At 39.2% G+C, this 24,958-nt stretch overlaps 1 protein-coding gene across 6 annotated transcripts in view; it reads left to right on the top strand.

The window, feature by feature from the left end:
* The first annotated feature begins 11,405 nt into the window (after positions 1 to 11,405).
* Positions 11,406 to 24,958, top strand: part of zmp:0000000936 (interleukin-1 receptor type 1) — a 34,483-nt gene continuing 20,930 nt past the window's right edge. Inside the window, exons 1-3 of one of the 6 annotated variants that reach the window (XM_066686048.1) lie at positions 11,499 to 11,917; positions 12,978 to 13,024; positions 14,436 to 14,544. The gene's annotated coding sequence lies outside the window, so the exon portion shown is untranslated. The other 5 variants (XM_066686049.1, XM_066686052.1, XM_066686047.1 and 2 more) reach the window with 5 other exon arrangements.

The raw sequence follows: 24,958 nt of genomic DNA, 5'->3' as shown, positions 1-24,958 counted from the left end.
CCGATGGTCCAGTCCCTATAAGATCACAGACAAACTGTCCTCCGTTGTGTACCGGATCAAGATAAACAAAGTTCGGGCAGTACTGAGCTCAAGTGGGTCCACCGCAACCAAATCAGACCACACACAACTCCCATGGGACTTGTAGGGGATACTAACGCTTGTGTTAGGTCATAAACAATAGAACCAAAGGCAAGAAGGGTGTTGGTTAACAAACAACTACAGCCTTCTACTCACACCTTAGTTCTTCTATCCCTTTTCCCCTTTTCCTCTCACTCTTCAGCAGGCAACAAGCTTCTAACCAGACTGAGGACACTCAGGGTGCAAGATCCTAGTCCCTCATCGTCAATTGTTGTAGAGTGTTTATCCTAGATGTAAAATTTTTATCAAAAGGGGGGTATAGTGGAAAATTTTAGAATTTGTCTAAAAACAACTCGCCGTAAATACCCTAAATCTAACCATGAGCATCTCTCCCGGTAGGATGGCCCTGCTCATTCTCCTGATCGTCGGCTCCCTAGGAAACGCCGTGCTCCCTGAAGTGATTGAACCGGGTCCTGACTCCGGAATAATGCTGAAAGACCAGCCAGGACTGCTAATCACTAATTGTCGCCTCCATACCCAGAGAGTATTCATACGGTTGAATCCCGCCAAAGCATGTAGTAAAAACCTACCGATAACCACCTTGCAAACTGGCCGGAATGGAGTTAGATGGACTGAGGAAGCTATCAGCCATGCCGAAGCTGACGTAACTCATATGCTCCACCAGCTACAAAAGTTTACCGTAACGCAATCAGAACTAAGTGGTTTTAACAAATGGTCTAAACGTTTCATAGGGGGATTGCTAAGGGCAGCTGCAACTGTGGGATCACTACTGAGCCTCGGAACGTCCGCCATCAATGCCGTCAATGTAGCCACTGTCAAACATCAAGTAGGAGAATTGCAGGCTGAAATTCCAAACATTAAAACCCAATTAAACAAGCAGCAACAACACTTGCAAACAATTGGGCAAACCCTACATGGCACCGTCGTAGTACTCAGTGCTCACAGTGTCGCTTTGAACAAAACGCTCCAGGCGGTTAACTCTATGCTTTCAGTAGTGCAACTTGACCTTGCCCACATCCAGCTTGTGAATTTGCTATTGTCTGATATGCTACAAGAAATCAGCTCCTCTGTGGATAGCCTAGCCATGGGGAGAATTCCTCCCTATTTGGTGCCTCTATCCTTAGTACAGGAGATTTTGTCTACAGCAACTCGAGGAGTAGTTACTGATCTCCAGGCCCACTTAGCTTATACCTTAGGTTTATGTCAATTTATGTCAATCCTCAAGACAGAGAATTAGCATTCATCATTAACCTTCCCATAATGGCGCCTGAAAACATCTACCGTTTGAAAGATGTTGTCAACATTGGCTTCTGGCAAGATTCTGCCTATGTTCGTGTAAAGACAACATCTCTTGTAGCATACCAAGATGATAACCCTGATCTATACTTGGTACCCAACTTGCTTATGTACACACTTATGTAAAGACATCCACTGCTTGTGCCCTAGCATGCCTTTTATTCAGTGCAAATGGGATTTGTGGCCTTAACTCTATGATGAGTAATACTCAATGTCCGGTGGTCGTCACACCTCGACGTTTGGTAACCAGTACCCAAGCTGAGATTGTTGGAAACCGTTGGTTGGTTAACACACCTTTTAGAGAGGCCCTACTAACCTATGATCAACATGACACCTCAGAAAGGGTACCCCTTCCCAGCCAGACTTTCTGGGTAGATGTCCCCGTAAACGCAATCCTACATGTAGGAGACCTGGCCCTGTATCACTTGAACCCTGACCAACACGAGAGCGACATAGAAATCTCAGAGTTCTTCTCCAAGCACACTATCGAGCTAGATACTAAAACACTAACTCGCCTAGAATATGAGGGAACCCAAGTCATTGACCTAACCTCTATTGATAACACTCTTAGAGAACTGTCGTCTCAACCCCTCTGGCCAGTACAGCCTGTCACCTATGCATGGTCCACTCCAAACACCTTACAAGTTGCACTGGTAGGATTAGGATATCTTTTGAGCTTTGGTATAGGTTGGTTCTATTTCAAATGCACTCGAGCCCTACAGAGCAGGTTAGAAACTTGGTCTAATAAAATGGTTAAGTTCGTTAGACATAAGAGAGCCCAGAGAGGTGAACCCCCAAGTTTTAGATATGAAGCTGAAGGGCATGTTGAAGAATCAGCTCTTGAGGTTGCGTTTGAACAAGACCTACCCATAAGTAATTAGAATCCCTTCAGCATGCAAACATCAACACTCCATATGCACCCATACACTGATAGGAAGACATCAGCTCTGGAAATGTGTTTGAATATGCTTGGTGATCTCACCTTCCTCCACAGCAAAAGTTCATTCAGCTCCATGCTCCCTGCTGGACCATAAAACTGAAAAAAGTGGGGAATGTAGTGGAGTATGGACCAGATCAAGAAATGAAAAATTTAAGGCTCTCCACTCTGATAATGATTTTTGGAACAGAACCCACATTCCACAGAATGTGTGTGTGTTGAAAGACTCTGCACACCCCCCCCCCCACACACACACACAAACTCACGCACACACATATGTCTACAACCAAAGACTAAGCAGAACACACTTCAGTGACCCCAGGATGAGTCACTATTTTGACTACTCCCCCACTTTCTTCGGGACAGAGAAAATTAAGAACCCAGTTTATGGATCTTTTTAAGCCTAGGAGATAAAACAAAGTTTTGGAGACCAGGATTAAAAAACCCCAGTTTTATGGCCATCGGCGCCTAGATGGTGCATTGATTATCTTCTGCAAATCAACAGATGGCCCCAGAACTGACCTTGTAGTGAACTCTCGCAACCCTAGTTCAAACCAGACAAACAGCATGGACCAACAGTGCCCCCAAGTGGACATTTGCGAAATCACGTTTCGCCCTGTCTCCCTCTAAATAAATAACGGACGCATCGGGGCCGCTGTTTATAAACATGTTTATGCAATATGTATTAATGTTACCCTCTGTTATTCTCAGGCGAATGTCTACTAACTAATGAAGTGATGTGTATTATTCTTTCAATCATGAAGGAAAATTCCTGTCTCCATTTAGGAAAACTAATTAATTTCTTACATCTAGAATAGTTGGTAATGTACTCAAGATATATATATATATATATATATATATATATATATATATATATATATATATATATATATATATATATTTGATAAAAATAATCCAGTACACTCATTATGCTATGTTCAAGTATGTATGAAAGTATATTTTATCCAGTATTTTGCAGTAGCCAAAAATGTGACTTCTCTCTCTCTCTGAAACGTGAAGAAAGTCACGTGAGCCTCAGACCCAGGATCCAATGAAAGAAAAAAGACCTCCTAAATGGGCGTGACCGCGCCACATCTGAAAAGGGGTTGCCCAGCTCTAAGCATCTCTCTCTTTTCGAGACAAGTCAAGCCCCAGAGAAACAACAGAGCGAAGATCTGCGGGACATCATCGGCTGTGATTATAACCCCGAAATCAACAGAAAAGTAAGCTAAAATTCCTCATTTCCAGAGCTGAAATTGAATTAAATCTCTTAAATAAATAATAAAATAATATCTTGATCAGATCATATCAACAAGCCTCACTCCCAAGTCATATAGCCTAGCCTATCTCTAAATTCGAATCGGTTTCACCTGCATTGATTCCGTGAGATTTTGATGATTGTGCTATGTTTATCAAAATATTATCTTTCCTTTTAATAAAGTATTTCCATTGTTTGAAATAAGTGTGTGGAGTTTGTTCATTAAGAATCTGAAAATTCTGAAGAACTCACGTAGCGGTGACAGTATTCCCTCTCTAATAAATTGTCAATATTTTTGTCATTTAAGTCATTAATAATAATAATAGTTATTATACGTCATGATCACTATTAAGCATAACTAGTTCGAATAAGGTCACTCCGCTACACCAGTCTGGTTCCAGCTTCCAGTCTCGCTCCTGTCTCCAGTTCCGTTCCAGCTTCCAGTCCCGCTCCTGTCTCCAGTACCGTTCCTTCAAAGCCAACCGTGATTTTGGATACTGTGGACACTGTAATACAGGCATATGCCCGATCTTTAAGGGCAAAATTAACTGAACTATTTGGGTCCATCAAACAATCATTACCAGAATTCAGAGCCAACAGCAATGGAGAACTCACTGATTTTATTTTTAGGTTAACCATTTTAGTGAATTTGTTTGATGAGGAGCTCCCAACTACTAAGCCTGAATGTCCACACCCCCGAAGAGACTGGAGCCTCAATCCTGAGCCTTCAGTCACTCCAGAGCCCCCGGGCGATCCAGAGGATTCAAGGCCCCCTGTTTCCTAGGACGTCTCTGCAGGGCCCCCTGCTTCCGAGGACGTCTCTGCAGGGCCCCCTGCTTCCGAGGACGTCTCTGCCGGGCCCCCTGCTTCCGAGGACGTCACCACAGCTGTTCTTGTGAAGACGGTCAACCAGGCTGCCTCTGTTCCTGTGCCGGCAGTGTCCCACGGCGCCTCTGTTCCTGTGCCGGTGGCGACCTCCGCCCCTTTTCTGTTCCTGTGAAGGCAGCGAGCCGCACTGCTCCTATTCCAAAGAAGGCTGTGTAGTGGAGTATGGACCGAATACGAATACCAGATAACCAGACCGAAATGAAGAAATGAAAAGTTTTAATTCAAAACTTTCCATTATGACCAGAACTTTCATCTGGTGCCGAAAGTCAGCATTCCATGAACCGCAGGGGCAAGGACCCTGCACCCCCACAAACACGCACACACCTAATCTAAACATCAAAGACACTTTCAAATGACACATGGCCCCAACACCTCCTTCTCTCTTGTGAGAAACAGGAACACAGAACAAAGAAGAGAGTTTTTACGGCCCTATTTTATGACAATGGCACCTAAATGTCTCGTCCTTATCTCGAGCCCACTAAACAGACAGCCCAGATGGTCAAACTGATTGAACTCAACGTGACCTCTCGTTAACCATCCGCACCGGACGAACAGCATGGATCAACGGCATGGACCAACAGCGACACCAAGTGGACACTGGCGAAACTACGCCTCGCTCGGGGTCGTCTAAACAATAACGAAAATAAAATCAAATTCTGATTAAATGTGTATAAACAAATGTATTAATGTCACTTTCTGTGCCCTCAGATGAATGTCCACCTTCTAATGAAATGATGTATATTGCTGATTGTTTCTATCATGAAAAGAAATTCTGTCTCTGACTAGAGAAAACGGATTAATGTTTTTCTAAAGTATCATTGTAAATGGGACGTAAACACAACGTACCCCAGGATGAAATCTTATGTAAATGTTTGATATTAATAATCCAGAACACTCATTGTGGTATGTTACTAATATGAATAGGAAATTTCGATACGGGAAATGTCTATCTTATTACTTATTGATTAAATCTCTGATTCAGCCTTCCCCCTTTCCTGTCTCATGAAGTCAGTCACATGAGCCTGAACTCGCGCCCAATCAGAAAAGGACGCCTCCCATGAGGGCGTGACCGCGCTGGCTTTGAAAAACAGCCCGAGAACTAGACACAGAAAGCGAAGGAAAAAGAATAACAGAAAATGGAGAAGAGAGGACAACAACAGCAAAGAAATCCGAGGAACTTTGAAACAACAAAGAGATCAACAGAGACCCTCGCTTCAACTCCGAAAACCTCTCCAAAACGAGACGCTTTCTCCTTCACGTCGACGAAACAAAGAAAAACCTTAGAGACTTCATCAAAAGCTCACAAGAGACGTCTTGAATTAGCTAAAAGTATGAAGCTTTAATAATGCGTCGAGTGATTTGAATATTTTCTTTTCTTTTAATTGTGATTTGTTTATTGCCCATCGAAGTGTGATCTCACGAGTGATCAAAGTAGGCGAAACTTATTCGTGGCCAGAATAAGATATCGACCTTTTTGATTAGTTGATAGCAGATATATTAACGTTATACTCTGACTTCTGAGGGCATTACTCCTGGGAAACCGAACAACGAGACGAGCTAACACTCTGAAAAAGCCACTCCACCTCGGTGAGAAACCGGCCATGCCTGCGACTCTCCAAAGAGGGGAAATCTCGATCGACGCCGCTCTACCTGAAGCCGAGAGCTTCTAACTCAACCGGAAGGGAATCTCCTTCACAAGCGGGCCTGTCCTCACTACGTGGAAATGACGAGAAACAACCCCAGAACACAGAGGTTAAACAGCAGGACGCGACGGCTCGGTGAAACGGCAAAAGAGTAAGCTAGCAAATTTTACACTTTTCCAGGAGCTGGTGTCTAATTAAGTCCCTTTATAATTTACTATTAATTAAACCTTAAGTAGCAACAATTTAGTTACAAGCCAGAAGTGCCTAGCTCATCTTTAAGCTCGAATCGGTCTCCCCTGCGGTGATGCCGTGAGATTACAAGGTTATGCTATGTTAATTAAATATCTTTCTCTTTGTTAATAAAACTTTCATTATTTGAAATCACAATGTATGCAGTTTTGTTCATTAGAATTTCTGAAAATCCTGAAGGACTCACTTAGCCTGATTATTATTCATTCTCAAACTAATTATTAGCGTTTTAATTGCTTAAGCCAATTATAAACTTTAATTAATATCATTAAGTCAAATATCAAAGACTATAGGAGTTTGAATAAGATCAACGCTATAAACACAACTTATAAATATATATATTAAATATATATTCACAAAGGTATCGTGGCGTATGATTAAAAACCCAACATACGTTACAGCTGCATCCACCGCCCCTGTTCCAAAAAAGACTCCTGTCCCTGAGAAGGCGGCCACCCAGGCCGCTCGTGCTCCTGAGAAGGTGGCATCCACTGCACCTGCTCCTGAGAAGGCAGCTTCCTCAGCCGCTCCTGCTCCTGAGAAGGCGGCTTCCTCAGCCGCTCCTGCTCCAGAGAAGGCGGCTTCCTCAGCCGCACCTGCTCCAAAGAAGGCGGCGTCCCCTGCCGCTCCTGTGCCTGCGAAGACGGCCACACCAGGCCTCTCCTGTGCCTGCGAAGGCGGCCACCCAGGCCGCTCCTGTGCCTGCGAAGGCAGCCACCCAGGCCGCTCCTGTGCTTGCGAAGGCGGCCACCCAGGCTGCTCCTGTGCCTGCGAAGGCGGCCACCCAGGCCGCTCCTGAGCCTGTGAACTGTGAAGGCGGCTTTCCCAGCCGCTTCTGCAACCTTGAATGTGGCTCCGGCCACTTCAGATCATGCCCGTAGGCGTGAGTCATGTTCCTAAAGCTGTGCCCAGGCTGGCTTCTCGGACGGCTCCACAGACTTTTGCCAGTCCTGGGCACCCCCTGGTTGTTTTGGTTCCTCTGTCTGTTCCTGTCCTGGTTCCTGTGTCTGTCCTCGTCCCTGTACCTGTGTCTGCCCTTGTCTCGGTCCCGGTCCCTGTCACCATGTTTGTGTCTGTCTCTGTAAATGTCCCGGATCCTGTTTCCCTGCCTAGTCCAGTCCTGTCTCTAGTCCAGTCACCTTTTTAGTCCCTTGTTTGAGTTTCTTCCTGTCTCGTTTGTCTTGTTTTCCAGGCTCCTCTCCTTCGCCAGCTCCTGGGGGGTCTAGGTCTACGCGCCCCAGGAGTTGCGCATTTAGGAGGGGGCTTCTGTCATGTATAGCCCGGTCTAGTGTGTTCCTGCAGTCTGTCTCATTTGTCTCCGCCTTTGCTCCTCCCTCTTGTGCCTCCTTTGTGTTCCTGCCCCCTCATTATCTGTCCCAGTTGTTTCTCGTTTGTGTAGTCTTTTTATAGTCCATGTCAGTGTTTCCTGGTTGTGGGACATTGTGATTGCATGTATGTTTGTGGTTCATGTATGTGTGCAAGATTCTAAGATGCTAAGTTTTGGTGTTCTGTTTAGTTTGTGTTCTGCCTTCTTGTTTAGCCTTCTTGTTTAGCATTCGTGTTTAGCCTTGTTTGATGTTTATCTTATGGTTTAGTGTCTTGCCCCTTTAGATCTGTTCTTGTTTAGTGTTTAGCCCAGTGTTCAGTGTTTGGCTCTTGTGTTTAGCCTTTGTGTTTAATGTCCTAGCCTTTGTGTTTAGCCTTGTTGTTTATAGTTTAGCCTCTCAAGACATCTCAGGGCTTGTAGCGAGCACCATGTTTGCATCGCCCTTCCCCTTGTTATGTTCAGGACAGTATTCTGAGATAAATTCAGTTTCTCTCGTCCTTAACTGAGATTAAAAAAACAATGATTAATCATTTAGTTAAACATATCTAATCCTCAAAATCATTGATTGTCTGTAACCACATCTTTTTTTAGGGTCACGGTGGGTTTGGAGCCTACCCAGAATCACGGGGCCCAAGGCGGGAACACACCCTGAACAGGGCACCTGTCCATCAGAGGGGACCACACACTCATACATTCACTTAGATCTATGGGCACTTATGCATAGCCAATCCACCAACCACCATGTATTTCTGGACTGTGGGAAGAAACCAGAGCACTTGGAGGAAACCTACACAGAGAGAACACACCAAACTGCTCACAGTTACCCAAAGTGAGGCTTCAACCACTATGTGGCAGCAGTACTACCCTGTTGCACCATTGTGTCATCCCTATTCAAAGAAAAATCTTGAAAATTTACATTTACAATAGCCTTGGCTATTGAGATAAATGGCATGTCTTTTTAGCTGTTGCCTCATCTTGTGCTCTCAATTCTTCATTTATATTGAAAAGGCCTTTTTTTTTCCACATACTCAAGGTGATACAAAGACTGGACTGGCAGCAGCCACAGACTGGACTGGACCGGGTACAGAGTAAACTGGTTACTTTGTACTGGCTTTTCTGCATACATGTGAAGAAATCTCAGATTCTGAATCTCCAGTCTTTAAACTCCAGAACATCCAGTGATAGACTGCAATTGACCCAGCTATACCCATACATGACTCTCTGTATGTGTAAATAAACTCCAGTCTCCTGACTCTTCCTACTCTATTAAATCAGCAACGATTAAGCCCTTGATCAAAAAACTTCAAGCTGTCACACAATAGACATGTGTCAAACCTTCCATTTATATCACATACTTTAGAGTAAGTTGTGGCACAACAATTAAATCACTATTCATTCATTCAGTCATTGCCTGTTACCATTTATCCAGTTCAGGGTCACAGTGGGTTGGGAGCCTACACGGAATCACTGGGTGCCAGTCCTCCACACTGTGACACACACTCACACCTAGGGACACTGTGGGAAACCAGAGGAAACACGGAGAACACACCAACTCCTCACAGACAATCACCCAGAGTGGCACTTGAACCCACAACCTCCAGGTCCTTGGAGCTGTATGACTACAGTCAAAATTTAGGCCTCATCTGACACCATTGACAACACAATTTTACTCAACAGGTTAGAAAATATTTTGGGGTGACCAGAATGATTTAGATCCTACCTGACCAAATGTTAACAGTGTGTAAATGGACATGGATAGTCATCAGAACTTATTAAGGTTAAATATGAGTTATGAATAGCAAGAATACTTCCCCTAGAACCCTTTGCATTCTGCCAAGTGTCTCACATCGATGCAACCAGCTGATTACTGAGACTGGCCTAAACTAGAACACTATACCAGCTTCAGACTGTTAATTTAACTCTTAGCCATTTGTAACTCACCATTTTGGTTTGGGTTGCACTGGTGTTGACCTGAAGAGAGCGGGTTCCCCCTTTGGGTCTTGGTTCCTCTCAAGGTTTCTTTCTCATGATCTGAGGGAGTTTTTCCTTGCCACTGTTGTCTCAGCTTGTTCACGTGGGGCTAGGACCTGGAAATTGGTTAAGATGCTTTGTTTCAACACTTGTAGATTGAATAGAACTGAAAAGAATTTGCTGCATTATGGCACATGTTAGAGGACCATTCAATTATGGGGTTTGTGCTGGTGTGTGCGTGTATGAGCTGTGTGTGGGGGTATCCACCATTAGTATGACCAGGGTGTGCTGGCGTGTGTTATCTCCCATTCTCAACACTCAGGCATCTGCACATTAAACATGTCCACTATTCCCTTTTGAGGGTAATCAATAGCACTTTTCCTGGCAGCATTTTCCTCTTCGGAGATGCTATATTATTATGCATGGTAGATAAAGGCTGAAATACTTTGCAATCTCACACTGGGAAATGTCCTTGTTGGACCGATGAACTTACAGTTCTCTTACTAAGTTAGCCACAGTATTTGCTTTTATAGCCGCCTCCAAGGTATGTTCCTGCTTTGTGCCCAGTGATTTTGGGTGAGCTCAAGAACCACTCCAACCCTGAACTTTTGCATATTTAATGTTTTTAATAACTGTGGTAAACTTCAAATAAATATATAAAATATAGATAAATAAATATATAAAATCTGTGAGGAGTTCTCCCTCTGGGTGGGTTTCCTCTGGGTGCTCCGGTTTCCTCCCACAGTCCAAAAACACACGTTGGTAGGTGGATTGGCGACACCAAAGTGTCCGTAGGTGTGAGTGTGTGTGTGTCTGTGTTGCCCTGTGAAGGACTGGCGCCCCCTCCAGGGTGTATTCCTGCCTTGCGCCCAATGATTCCAGGTAGGTTCTGGACCCACCGCGACCCTGAATTGGATAAGCGTTTATATATAATGAATGAAATATATAAAATATACAGTCTAGCTCAGTGAAAAGTTTGAAAATATTTTTAGTTCATACCCTTTAAATAAAGTTTCCTGATAAATAAATCACATATTCTTGTTTTTACTGCATTTAAAGACATTACAACTTTCTGAAAACACTGCTTGTATGTAGAACTTCCAAAGTCATAAGAAGGAACTTTTGAGCAGGCATTAAATTCAGCAAAAATCTAACTAATTGAACTAGAAAATTTGAATTCCAGGTTTTGTGCAAAAAAGTTGTTTTTCTGACCCTTCAAATGGACCTCTGAACAAGCAGTTTGGGAATAAAACACACTAGCACACACAAAGCACAAAAAAGTGCCAACACACACATTCTCTCTCTCTCTCTCTCTCTCTCTCTCTCTCTCTCTCTCACACACACACACACACAACACAATCAACACAACCATCACAATCAAGTAGTTCCCAAACATGAGGTAACCCAGTTGACCCCACTGAACATGACATGACAGTCGCAATACAAACAGGGGCCCACAAAAAAACCCTGTACCCATTACATCCCATCCCAGTGTTTTTTTATTTTACAGTAATTCTGTGAAATGACTAATTCGACAATAAAAAAAAAAAAAAAAATTATATATATATATATATATATATATATATATATATATATATAAATAATAAAATAAAATTAAGATATAATCGATATAGGCAAGATTATGTCGATTAGAAATAATGAACGTTGATTTCGATTAATTGCCCAACCCTAGCGTGGATGTGTTTCTGGATGGAATAGTGGGAGTGTGGGATGTGAACTTCACTCCGTTCCCTCTGAAGTGAGCTCTGCTCTGGATTATGGACGTGGCCTTGGTTCAGTCAGGGAGTGTTTACACTACGGTAGGAAAGAGTAGACAGCATATTAACTGCTTAAAACTACTTTTGTTTGGAAGTTGCTGTAGGAATAACGTTTGCTGAAGATGGATGTGTTTTCCGAGGTTTATCGTGAGACACGGCGAGGAGAATAAAAATCCATTGTTATATTCTCTAATTTCGCCTCCGCTGGCGTTGCGCAAACCACAGGATGAAAGAAGGCAATAGGAAAAAGAAATCCAGGCTGAGAAAGGAAATTGCAACACAGTGTTTCTCAAACGTTCCTCTGAACTTTGAATATGGAGAACCTTTTGAAGTTCCGCCAGTTTAGCTGTTTCCGAAGGAAGAACATGGTGCCGTTTTGTTTCGCGAGATGTTTTTTATGTCCATTGTCACTTACTGACCGGGTATAACATCTCACTCTCCAGATACTCAACAAAAATTACAAGGTTGTGGGTGAGACACTCTAATTCATATCTGACTGGAGGTCTGAGGGCTTTATTGGAAATGAGTGTGAGTTTAACTGACGTGATTTTGGTTTGTGTGTATATGTGTGTTTGGTGGGAGTCTGATATTTGTCAATATGTTGTCCGCATTCTCGATGGCCAATTTATTGTAAACACTATCAGCGAGGTGTTTCCAAGTGGCCAGAGTGTACTATTTACAGCCATGTATTGGAAATACCTTCCTAATAAAAATAGACATTCAGAATGACAACTTACTACCTGGGGATTTGTTCAATGCTTATTATTACCGATATCTAATTTTCTTATGGTAATTTTACTCACCGAAACGTCATTAAATGTACCTGAGGTCAGCCTCAGCTCACCAGTATTTTTTTTTTCAGTACTTTACATTTTTATATACACCCACCAGGAAATACAAAATTCCACCCAGAGGCACCCGAAGGAACCAGCAGCAGCAGTTTTTACTGCTTTTTTTCTCCTCCATGGACAGGCCTGTTGTCCTCTGTTGTCCTTAAATTCATTTGTGTTAAGAGGACACAGGAGATGCAACTCCTGTGTTGGTCAGCATCTGACCCATGATGGCCCAATAAAAGTGGAAATGAAAATTCTTGGAAACAGAACTGAAATTTAGGACAGACTGGGCCTAAACCATGTAAAAGGAAAAGAAAATCCATTTTTTTATTTCAGCTTATAAAACCTAAAAATTTTAATGAGGAGAAATTCTTATTGACTTATTAATGTTTATTATAATATGTAATTTTTTATTTGTTCAATTATCCTGATTAAAAATATTTAATAACAGTGAATTTCAGTAGTAAAATATCTGTAAATTGTTGCAAGTAGCATTTCTGAATTAATGTTCCTAAGAGGTCACATATATGGTTCTTGATTGCAAGGCCTCATTTGTGAATTTGCTGAACTCAGATATTACTGTCCCAAAAATGAACATGATGAGACACGTCTCTATCTGTACTCCTTTCACTTATGGTCTTGTGTCACTCTTAGTAGAGTATGAACAGGCTAAACTGAGTCATCCTTTTTTTTTTAAGGTGACAATGAAGAGCGTGAAGAAAATGGCAGAAAAAGAAATGTACAGGTAGATATAGAGTAGGGGTTTGGCGATATGGCCTTAAAAAAACATCACAATATTTTAAGATATTTTTGCCATAACACTAAAAATGTGTTATAGATTTTAAAAACATACTGTTACTAAATAAATACATTTTGAATTTCTTATTGAATAGTTGTGTTCCCACCCTTTGTTGTTACAAACTTATGTCATATTTTACATTTTACTGTGGTTTGCTGTACATCTGATATTTTGTAACCAAACCACCTCAAGTCGACCCCCTTTTTTTTTAAGAACAATCACTTCCAACGCAGAGCCATTTTCTGCAGTACTTGTGGCTGTGCTAGACTCTTATACATTTATAAAATTATATATTTTTAAAAATCATTTTAATAATTGTACCAATATTATTACAACAATATAATTTGGAGCATTCCTAGTATAAAAGAGGGTTGGAATAATTTTGCCCACAAAAATCTAATACAGTGTGTCCTCTTAGGAATAGGTGTTGTGAACAATTTTTTTTTTCACAGCCAATGCCATTACACAGATCAACCATAACTATAAGCCTCCAACTTGTTCCTACATTCATTGTCTTTTTTTATCAACTTGACAGACCATATAGATGCATTTGTATTTCTGCAATTAAAGACTTTAGCCCATCTGTGGTCAGTGATCATGACCCCTACAGGACCACACCAGAAAACACACTGTGGATCTGACAGCAGTGCTGCCTGAGTTTTTAAATACTGAATGTAGGAACAAGGAGGTGGCTATAATGTTATGGATGATCTGTATATATCATGATATACTGAAAAACTGAATTGAATAACTGTCTAAATAAATATAATCTAAATTTATTTAAAACACATTTATTTATTTTTGTATTTAGAAAAATCCATAGACAAATGTTTGGGCCCCTGTGGTCAGATGGCTTTTTTTTGCTGATTTACAAAGTGAATTTAAGTTATAACAATAATAATAATAGGTTATGCTTATATAGTGCCTTTCACAAAACCAAGATCACATTTAAGATATCATAAACCAAAGGGAAAAAACATAAACATGCAGCTAATTTTGCAGTGCAGTTTCTTTTCATCTGCTACATTTAACACATTAGAGATAAAAATTATTGTAGTAGTACAATAATATCTGCATGAGCAATGTATTATATTGTAGTTTTAACAAAATTTTAAAAGAATATACTCTGTGTCTTTTGGTATGTGTGAAAATTTTCTTTAGAAACACCACAAAAGACACCCAAATTTTGCACAATGCATGCTAACTCACCCTGAGAAGGTGGAAATGTCCAGCTGCTCATCGGTTGTCTTATGTAAACATGTGTATTGCTCTGACTTTGGGGAAGGGGGCGGTATTTTTTGTCACTCTGACGCAGCTTGATGTTTGACCATCAGTCACATTGTGTGCTTGGCTACAGTGAGTGGTGAATCACTAGAGTGGACTCTCTCTGCTTGAAGGAAGATTACTGGAGAAGTTCATATCCTCTGCGGATAAAATTCATATCCTTTCGGATAAATTTTGTTGAGGTGAGAACTCTCTTTATTTCCAGTTTTTTTTTAGTTTTTTTTTTATTATTATTTTAAATCACAGTTTTGTGTGTTTTGGTATCCTTGTATGGCTGGGTTGCACAAAACCCTTTAATGACACATGTGCTGATTCACCATATGTGTCACATCCCCTTTAGTTACCATGAATCAGCATGAAAATTTTATATTAGATACATGGATACATGGACACAGTATTGCAGATATTCAGTACAGATATCACATTGTTCATTATCAGTCATTAAATGACATGAGTATTGGTACAGTCACATGCAAAGGTTGGGAACATCTATGGTCACGTTTTTTTGTTGTGGCTTTTTTTCCAAATCACCTCCAGTCAGTGATATTAGTGCTGTGAAACGACTGAAATAAATGAACAAATTAATCACGACTAATTGCATTATCTTTTATTAAGACTGAAGCTTTAAATGTAAAAAATCTAATCAATGTAAGATCAACACAACTGAATTATATTCACGAGTAGTGTCTATTGATTTAGAAATATAATCACATCAATAAAATTCAAATGTTAGTATATCCTTGCAAGGCTGTAGCCATGAACTGAACATTGGGGGTGACCAAATGTGGTTCCTCATTCAAGTATGTTGCGGGAGACTTTACTGTTATTATTTCCCACTGGCATTATGTCAGAAAACACCTCTTCAAGCGCTAGAAAGTAATGGCTGCACCCTTTAGGTTTTAACATAAAACTGAAATAATGGGAAAGTCTCACTTAAGACATATAAATAAATAAAGTCAAAAAGTTGGGAAGGCCAGTACATAGGAAGACCTGATGATGCAGGCTCATGAACTTGGCAGGATTATGATGGAATGGGGAACTCCAACAAGTATTTGGGAAATAATTACTTAAAAATGGGAAGGACTCTTTTAAGGTTATTAAATAAGGAAAGCCCAAAAAGATGGGAAGATATCATCAGATTCTTATTTGAATTTTTTATTCCACCTTAAACGGTGCAACAACTTTGAATTATACGACAGTACCATCCAAATTGCTTAATTTACCCTGATTCTAGTCCTAAACTCCTAACTGTCACATGGAACCAGCCTCAACCTGAACTGTTCCTTTTGAGGCTGTTCTATGACTCCCTTAACTTGCTGCTGGTGGAGGTAGTTGTACATTGATAGCTGGATAATAGGTAGCTAGATAGGATCTCAAATTCACATCTCCTCATTTCACCAACCTTTCTGTCACTTTGCATATTGCCTGGCACTCCCTTTTAATTTGCTCCCAAACTGGCAAAGTTGCATTTAGGTTTGCTGCCATTGTGTCAATTTCATAAAACGAAGACTGACACTCCACAGTTCAGCAGCAGTTCAGATGCCAATAGCTGGGAAGATGGGAAAACATGTATATATTGAGGTGGTGATAGTTGTTACCATCACTTGAGGTTGGCTGGTGAACCCCAAGGCAGTATTTCCATATTGTGACAGCCCTATTCACTGGTCAGATTGGTCAGTGTGCTGATTGTCTAGTTAGGTCCAATATCAAGATTTCACCTGTAGGGACATATTGAGCACATATGAATGTTATGCATGACTGGTGAAACAGTTGTTTTTTTTAAATTATTGCAATATCACAGTGTAGTTTTGATAATTATTGAATTAGAATATCTTAATTTGCTGAGTAAATATTCCAGCGAAAGCTTTAGCATTGGACAAAGAACTTTAAATGGCTACAGCACCACTTTTTTGCTTATGTTAGAAGATATATCATGCATGGAATAAGCAGTAACTCAAAATGTCTTAAAACGGTTGGTTCAAACTCAGGGTTTCTATGTCATAAACTTTAGGAACCAAATTTTTCAACTTAAATAGAGGTGAGGACTAATTTCACATTTATATATCAGAAGATTCTAAATACACGAAAAGGAATATCTGTGCTAAGCCACTTTTCAAGTATTAGGATTTTTTTCTTGAAAATAATTTCTAAATCTGTAATTTTTGTCTTCTGTTGACTGATTCTGTTGAGGTGTAAACTCAGTTCCAAGGGGCAGGAGGTTTAGGGGTAAAATTAAGCAGTGGGATTCACTCCTATCTGCTGGGAGCACGGGAAGGGTGGTTAGACCAGGTCCACATCATTTTTTGCGAGGGTCAAATTTTTGCTTTTAAATACACTTTATCATGAGGATTTTGGATATTTTAATTAGGTTGATTATTTAATCAGTTATTCTGGATGATTTCTATTGGCCCATTTATTGGGAAATGTTAACAAAGTGTTTTTCAAGACACACACAAAAAAAAGACAACAGCCTCAGGTTTATATATCACAATTATGTGCTTCTTTCCAGCCTGTTACATGGTTTGCTTAAAAATCATTCAAGAGGAGTTTTTTTGGTTGTTTCTTTTCTGTGTTTATCCTTGGAGGAGAGAGTTTCTATTTATTGAGCTTCGGAGTACACAGAGCTAGTCCCCTGCTGCCTCTTGTCTGCTCACTGTCCCTAATTCTTGTGAGAGAGAATGTGACTTGGTAAAGATTGATTGACTGTATTAGTGTCATGAGAGACAGACAGACAGACTGACAATATGTATGTATAAGTGCAATATGGTAACTTGTCCATGAAATATAACCTTGCTATTTTGTTGAGACTTTCAGAAAATTATGTTAAAATGGTTTAGTTTTTCTTTCTTTTTGAGAAATTTAGATCTTTACATTTGGCTGATTAAAAAAAGACTTTTTAGGGGCTAGCTACTTTGTGCCTAAAGACTTGAAAGTCAGAGGTGGAGCCATTTCATATTGTCCATCTAATTTATTTATTTTTTTATTCTGTTAGGGTTGCAACCCCTTAGGGATTTAGGGAAATTAATGCTTTTTTCCAACTTAGAATTTGACAGCTCAAGTATTTTCCATTAAGGGTGAGGGAATTTTGGTAAATGATGAAGAATTCTGCATATTCCCATGGTGGGAACTTGGCTTTCCAAGTTTTCTTTCCATAAAACACTTAAATAGCTTATTGACTCTCTCTTAACCCTGTCAGAATCTATGTCAAGAATTTGTAGTTACCCAGCATCAATAAAAAACTGATAAATTGTTCAGATCAGCATGAAAAACCTATATAAGCATTTATTTACAGTATTAGTTTATTAAGTTTATGTACACAGTTATGTACTGATTAGTTCTCATTTGATTAATTAATAAAAAAACATATATTTTTTCTATTTATATAGATGGATGCATTTGCTTCTTGTTCTAGAAGATCATTGTTTCCCCTACCATACCATCATACCATATATGATTAAAAAAAAGAAGCATGCACACTGCACGAAAGGGACAATGTAACTGGCATGCCTTCTTTGTTTGTTTTTAACTGCTATTTTATGCTCAAAGTAAATTGTGAATCTTTTGTAAATATGCACTAAGTTTAAACTTGTGGAGTTTTAAGTTTAAGATCTGGAGCTGATCTGACCACTCATAGAGACATATGAATATATGAGAACAGAGCTGGTTTGTGCCATAGGAACAGTGTCAGACTTAGATATAGTAGACTTTAATATTAAACCTCTTGTTTAAATCTTCATGCAACCCACCTCTAGTTTGTATCCTCTTTGTCACATTATTTGATCTGAGGCCCCATTTAATGTGTGCACACTCTGACCAAAGTTAATTCTGGATGAGTATCTGAAAATAATTTTGAAATAATCATTAATAATTCAGGTCAGAATAGTGTTGGCAAACCATTAAACACATGACATCACATTGAGCCACATCAAGTTAAGAATGTTTTATTATGATTTATTATCAGGAATATTGCTCTAGTTAAAGGTAGTAAGTATGGGAATGATTCATGAATGAGTGGAGTTGCACAAAGTGGTACCAACTTTGATAAGGTCCAAAAACACTTCAGTCCGTTTGCGTGCTTGAAAGCAGTCTAATGAGTTTACAAACTCCTGTATCTGTAAATGATTAAAAAGGAGGGTCTCTGTCCAACATGCTAGGTTTCTGGAGGTTTTAGACAAAATAATAGACCTCCAAATGAAAAAGCATGAAATGAGATGAGGATATTGCTCTACTCCTGCTCCATAGGTTGGTAAAATTGATTTCTTTTTGCTGTAGATGGAACTGACTCTAAACTGGGGAAAGTGCTAACTTCATGAAAGTGAATACCTACAAAAAGTGCTACAAAACTAAACAACTTGAGTATCAAATGAGTTTCTGTCATAATTTAAACACTTACAAGCATACAGTTTGCATACTGTTCCACTTTAACAGATGCTGAGCTTCTGAACATAAACAAACCAGAGAACTAAATTTCCCAACAATTGTAGATGTTGCCTTAAATGTTTGATTTGTATAAAGGAACCCTATATGTGCTGAGAAAAACATTTCTCCACATAATTTCTCCATCTCCGGTTGCTTGAACTGTTGACTCATTGCTGGTTAGGTACCTATATTCATACTGTTTACACCAACTTCCTGTGATTGCATATTACAGGATTTTAGGCTTTAATTATCCGCTTTCAGTAAGTCTCACAAATTATAAGTTTTCTCACAAATAGCCCCACAAATCTATGTTTGACTGTGAAGTGGAAGGCCATGTTGTCTTCTGATGATGACCTTGGAGTCTCACATTGCATTCAGAAAAGAAAGTATTGTTATTTCAAAAAGTCAAAAAAAAAGGCCATTCTATGGCAGTAACGTATTCACACTCCTGCATGTTTGCTAAAATATCAATGTCAAGTAATGAGTGTGTGCCATCAAGAAACAGGATTGATTTTTATACCATTTTTATCTAACTTGTTTGAATTGCCTGTTCAAACAAAAATAAACAGTAAATACATATTAAAATATTTGGATTACAATCGGGGTTGTAAAAATCCAGGGACCTGGAGGTTGGGGTTTCAAGACCCGCTCCAGGTGACTGTCTGTGAGGAGTTTGGTTTGTTCTCCCCGTGTCTGCGTGGGTTTCCTCCGGGTGACTGTCTGTGAGGAGTTTGGTGTGTTCTCCCTGTGTCTGTGTGGGTTTCCTCCGGATGACTGTCTGTGAGGAGTTTGGTGTGTTCTCCCCGTGTCTGCGTGGGTTTCCTCCGGGTGACTGTCTGTGAGGAGTTTGGTGTGTTCTCCCTGTGTCTGTGTGGGTTTCCTCTGGATGACTGTCTGTGAGGAGTTTGGTGTGTTCTCCCTGTGTCTGCGTGGGTTTCCTCCTGTTTCCTCCCACAGTCCAAAAAAAACCCCACACATTGATAGGTGGATTGGCGACTCAAAATGTGTCCCTAGGTGTGTGTGTGTGAATGTGTGTTGGCCTGGGAAGGACTGGCACCCCCTCAAGGATGTTTTTCCGCCTTACGCCTAATGATTCTGGGTAGGCGCTGGACCCACTGTGACCCTGAACTGGATAAGGGTTACAGCCAATGAATGAAAGAATTGATTACAATTGGCTTAGGACATCACATTATCAGCTAATATGTACCACAGAACACTGTTTTTTTTTTTTGTTTTTTTTTTTTAAAGACCTGGTGTTGCAACGAAAGGCGGTTTGTCCAGCCTGATTGTGAATATTTTTGCAAACAAGCTCAAACGTGCTGAAGTTACCAAGGACCAATGCTGAGTTGGTGGTTTACAAAATAGGGAACTAACAAACTTCCTGAAATCTGAACTTTTCATCCACAAATTGCGAGGTTGTCTTATAGTTGTCAACCAATACATTTTTAGCTTTGTCTGTTTGATGTAATTCAAAACCTTGAGCAAAATCAGAGCAAAACAAAGACATTCAAGCTGCAATATCACAACCACATTTCAACAGTTATTAAATTCTGCTGGCTTTTTGTGAACTTGATTTAAGTCCTTGGAATACCATAATGATTGGTCAGCAGTCCCTTGAGAAATAAGGGGCCATATCTTAGGTTGCTTACTCTCAGGTCCTGTTTTACTGGGGTGTGTTCTGCTTTAATGCTGTTTCTGCTGCCCTTTATTGCTTATTTAATCATATTTAGTTCTGCCATGTTGAGGACACAAATTCCTGTTAGGCAGAAAATCACTCCACTTGTTTGGATGGGACTTGTTGCATAAGTTTCATATATATGTAAAAACTTTACTATTATTAAATATTATTATATTTATATATTACTAAATATTAACTTTTAATATTGTTTTTATTTGCTTAAGTGTAGCATTTACTTGAAATACTTATGTGCTTACATTTTTTATTTAATTAAAGTTCTATTAAAAAACATGGTTTGGGGGAGTTGTGAGAAAAAGCAGATTTACAATTTTAAAGTATAAGGATGGTCCAAACATTAACAACAACAACAGCAATAAAGACATTTGTTAACATTTTAAAGTGTGACACCAATGATCTTGATTAATGTCATTTTAAATGCAAGTCAATAAAAGAAATTACAGCTAAAGGTAATACAGCAGAATACTGCCTCAAACCCTCTTCAGTTAAAACAGTATGATGAAAAATGTCTACAGTGTAAGTTAATACATGTCTATACAATACCCTGATACATGACAGTGGATACAGAAGTGAGAGAAAGAATGCAATAGAAGTATTTAAAATTCCCCTTCAGTCATTAATTAAAGCCATTAATACTAATCTCAGTTGATCATATTTACAGCTACAGATGTGGAAAAAATAATTTTCTTATACTATGAAGTATAGTTAATTCAGTGCATTTTAATCTATGAATATACAAACAGTCCCTGCCACTATATACACAAACTTTTTTCCTAGCTATCTGAATCCCTCCACCCGTCTTGGGAACAGAGCAGTTATGAAGTAAAAATGCTCTGCTATGACATTGAGACTTATTTTGCAAATTCACATGGACATTTTAACAAAGCTACAAGTATTATTTTGTCTGTCAGTGCAGTGAACAATTTCCAAATGTTTATAGACATCTTATAAAAAAATTTCCTAAATTTTGAAAGTGCACATGCATTTAAAATTATACAGTTTGTATAAACTTCATAGAAAGCATAGACAAATAGAATGGAATGGGATCAAAAAATCTTGGAACTCCACTCATTAAGATGTGTTCTTTGTAGTACAGAACTAATTATCAAACTTCACTACCTGACTTCACAGATTTTTTCATAGCTGAGTACTATCAAATCCTCATGGAAATATTTCAAAATCTAGAGTAAACCAAATAGGTCATTTGTTTGTATTGTAAAAAACATATATCTGGACCTTTACAGTAAGAGGAATTACTGCTCACACGGAATTAGAATCTGTGAAATAGGAGTAAGCTAACCTTTACATGTGTTTCGTAAGCTGCAGATACATCTTGACCTTTGAGTTTGCAGCACAAACAGCCGTCATTCACAGTAAACATTTATGTCAGTTAGGGTTCAGAGTCCTCTAGATAGCAGGTGCTTTATTTTCTGTACATGAATCAAGTATTTATTAACAGTTCCTGGCTTTTTCCCCTTATTTTCTAAGTAACAATCAACCAATACAATTTGCAAGTAAAATCAGTTTGCATACAAAAAATGCCATTTTGCATTACTGTGTGATTTAACAATACATTTAATTTTGCTTAAACATACCACTGAATAGAAGCATGTTTAAGAAATGCTTTAAAATGAAATAATGAAAAAGTTTTAATACACAGTATATAACATATTTGGCATCATGTCATAATCAGTGAAGACTAATATATAGTATAGTTATAGTATAGTTACCATAGACTAATGACTATATTTGTACTATTATTCCAAAATACAAAAAGTTTGGCTGCATTGAACAGCCTCTGGTCCTTTAACTGCAGATTCCTTGAGGAATTTCAATTCCTTGAAATCACTGCCGTCTTTTGTACAGTATGACTCAATAAGGAGTGGGAGTACAAATACCTTCCACTTTTTTCCACTCATATGTACATGCACAGACAAAACACCCAGTTTAGCACACAACTGCACTGATTTGACAGGTTATCTAACAAATTATCTATGACCTTTGGAATTGCATTTATGTTACTTTTCTAATGTGTGTGTGTGTGTGTATATATATATATATATATATATATATATATATATATATATATATATATATATATATATATATATATTAGTAGCTGTCAAATTTAAAATGTGTCTCACAAAATAGCAATTTTACAGAAGAAAAGAAAACATCTTAACTTTCAAATCAAATTAACTTGGAAATCAATGTGAAAAAAATCAGATGTGAAATTGTATTGTTTTTAGATTATATTTAACCATTTGGAAATTGATGCCAGCACCATGTTCCCTTTGGGACGGGGATCAAAAGACTGGTAATTTAAAAAAAACAAAAACAAAAAATCAACCCAGGTTAATTTGCAGTAGGTCAATGATAAAAATTTTTTAAAAAGAGCATTTCAGAGAGTCAGATTCTTCCACAAGTAAAGATGAGGAGGGGTTCACCACTTCCTATGCAAACAGTGGAATATTTCAAGGATAAATTTTCTCAACTTAAAATAGTAAAGAACTTGTTAATCAGGTTTGGCACATAATATCACTGAAAGTTTCACAGAATCTTTAGAAATCTCTATATGCAAGGGATGCAACCTAAAACCTGTAGTAGCTAGCTGTAGGTTTCAGGCCCCTCAGATGGCACTGAATTAATAGCAGTCATATTTCTGTAATGGAAATCATTGGACATGATTTCGCACTACTCTGGACCTGAGTTAATTTAAGATGGACAGAGATGGAGTGGAAAAGTGACCTGTGGTCAGACAAATGGGAATGCTGTGTCCTGCAGTCTAAAGAGGGGTGGGATTATCCTGCTTGTTATAAGCACACAGTTCATTTTTTGGCTGTACTGGGTCGTTTTCATAACGGTGACTGATGTGGTTTGACTAAAACAGCAATTGACTGTTATTGTTCTGCATGGCCACAAATAAGATTTGTATTTTATCTATAAAAATATAAAGAAGTGACTCAGACCTGAATTTAAATACATCAAGTGTAGGTGCCATTATATGTGTCAAATGCAAACCTGCACATTCGCAAAACAACATGTGAATATGTGCAGTGCAAGTTACACGCCTGTAGAAAGTCTCCTCAGAAAATATATATATTGTTTTAGTTTTTTGGGGGTGATATTTCTCTTGCAGAAACACAAGTCAGTGACTGCACCTGCTCGAATCTGCGGCTACGAGTTTCAAATGCTGTCTTCTTCACTCATATGTGACTACTTCCGCGCGCTCTCACGTTTGTACCAAATATATCGGAGCGTGGTGCAGAACTAATCTGTAGCTGTAGAACTGGGAGGCGGGCCCTGTTCAAGGAATAATCCCCTTCTGACCAATCAGAGGAGTTTGTTTGTGCGCATGTCCCTTGGCGCCAAATACAGAAGGGAAAAATCATTTAGCATTGCTGCTGAAACCTACGATGGGGATTTAGGGCCACGGCATTAAAAAAAATACCATTCCGAGAATAAAGTCAGAATTCTGAGAAAATATATCGGAATAATTCGCTGCACGTAGTGCACACAGTGTAATTGAGGAATGCAGTGCGTTGCTGAAATTATACTATGGGATAGATTTCAGGAATAAACACTCAGTTCTCTTCCACATCAGAACCACAGTGTGAGTAGTGTTTAAACCCTGAATCGGTGCGTGAACCCATGGCATGTAGTTTCACATGATACAATTAATGATCACGAAAATGATGGATCCAGAGCGAGTGGAACTCCGGCGCCCACGAGGCTTCATCACTTTACAGCTCGGACTCGTACAATAAACTAAAGCCTTATGCATCTCAGTCAGGGGCTGCACTGAGGGGTCGTCATGTCGTGTGGATGCGTTTAATAAATAATTCTGTTCACTTCACTGACTGCTTCTTTCATAACTCACTCATGGCGCACAAACAATGATTCTGTCTGTTTACGTATTACAATAAATAATAATAAACCAAAACTGTGTTTCTCTAAATATTCTGACTATATTCTCGGAATTGTACAGGCATTTTTTACTCAATAATTCCAAGAATTTTCTCAGAATTATTCCGTAAGTCAAGAATGAAGTCAGTGGCGAAGTTTTAAAAAAGAGCGCTGTGAATGTGTAATTTTTTTAAACACGCTGCTCTCCCTCGGGCGGAGGGAGGGGAAGTTAGGCCACAGCTCCTAAACAGATAATGCTCTTCTCATTGGTCGTCACTGTTTAGCCAATCAGCAACCGGACATATCTGTCCATCATTTAATGTCAATGGAGTCACAGTATCGCCTACAGGGGTTTGTTGGTTTTGTGGAAGCGCTGAGAGAAATCCGTCAGTTTTACGTTTTAATTTTTCCCTCAACACATTTATGATGACAATAAAACTGACTGACTTTTAGAATCAAAGTAATTGTTTATACATAAAAACCTCATTAGATCATTTCATATTAAATTATTCATATTAACTCTTTGTGAACACACCATTTTCTTACTTTGTTGTAAAAAAAAAATAAGCAGCAGT

This window comes from Hoplias malabaricus, chromosome 12 (assembly GCF_029633855.1).
Source record: "Hoplias malabaricus isolate fHopMal1 chromosome 12, fHopMal1.hap1, whole genome shotgun sequence".
Taxonomy (NCBI): Eukaryota; Metazoa; Chordata; class Actinopteri; order Characiformes; family Erythrinidae; genus Hoplias; species Hoplias malabaricus.
Note: the sequence above shows the minus strand (reverse complement) of the source record. Positions and strands in the feature narration are given on the sequence as shown.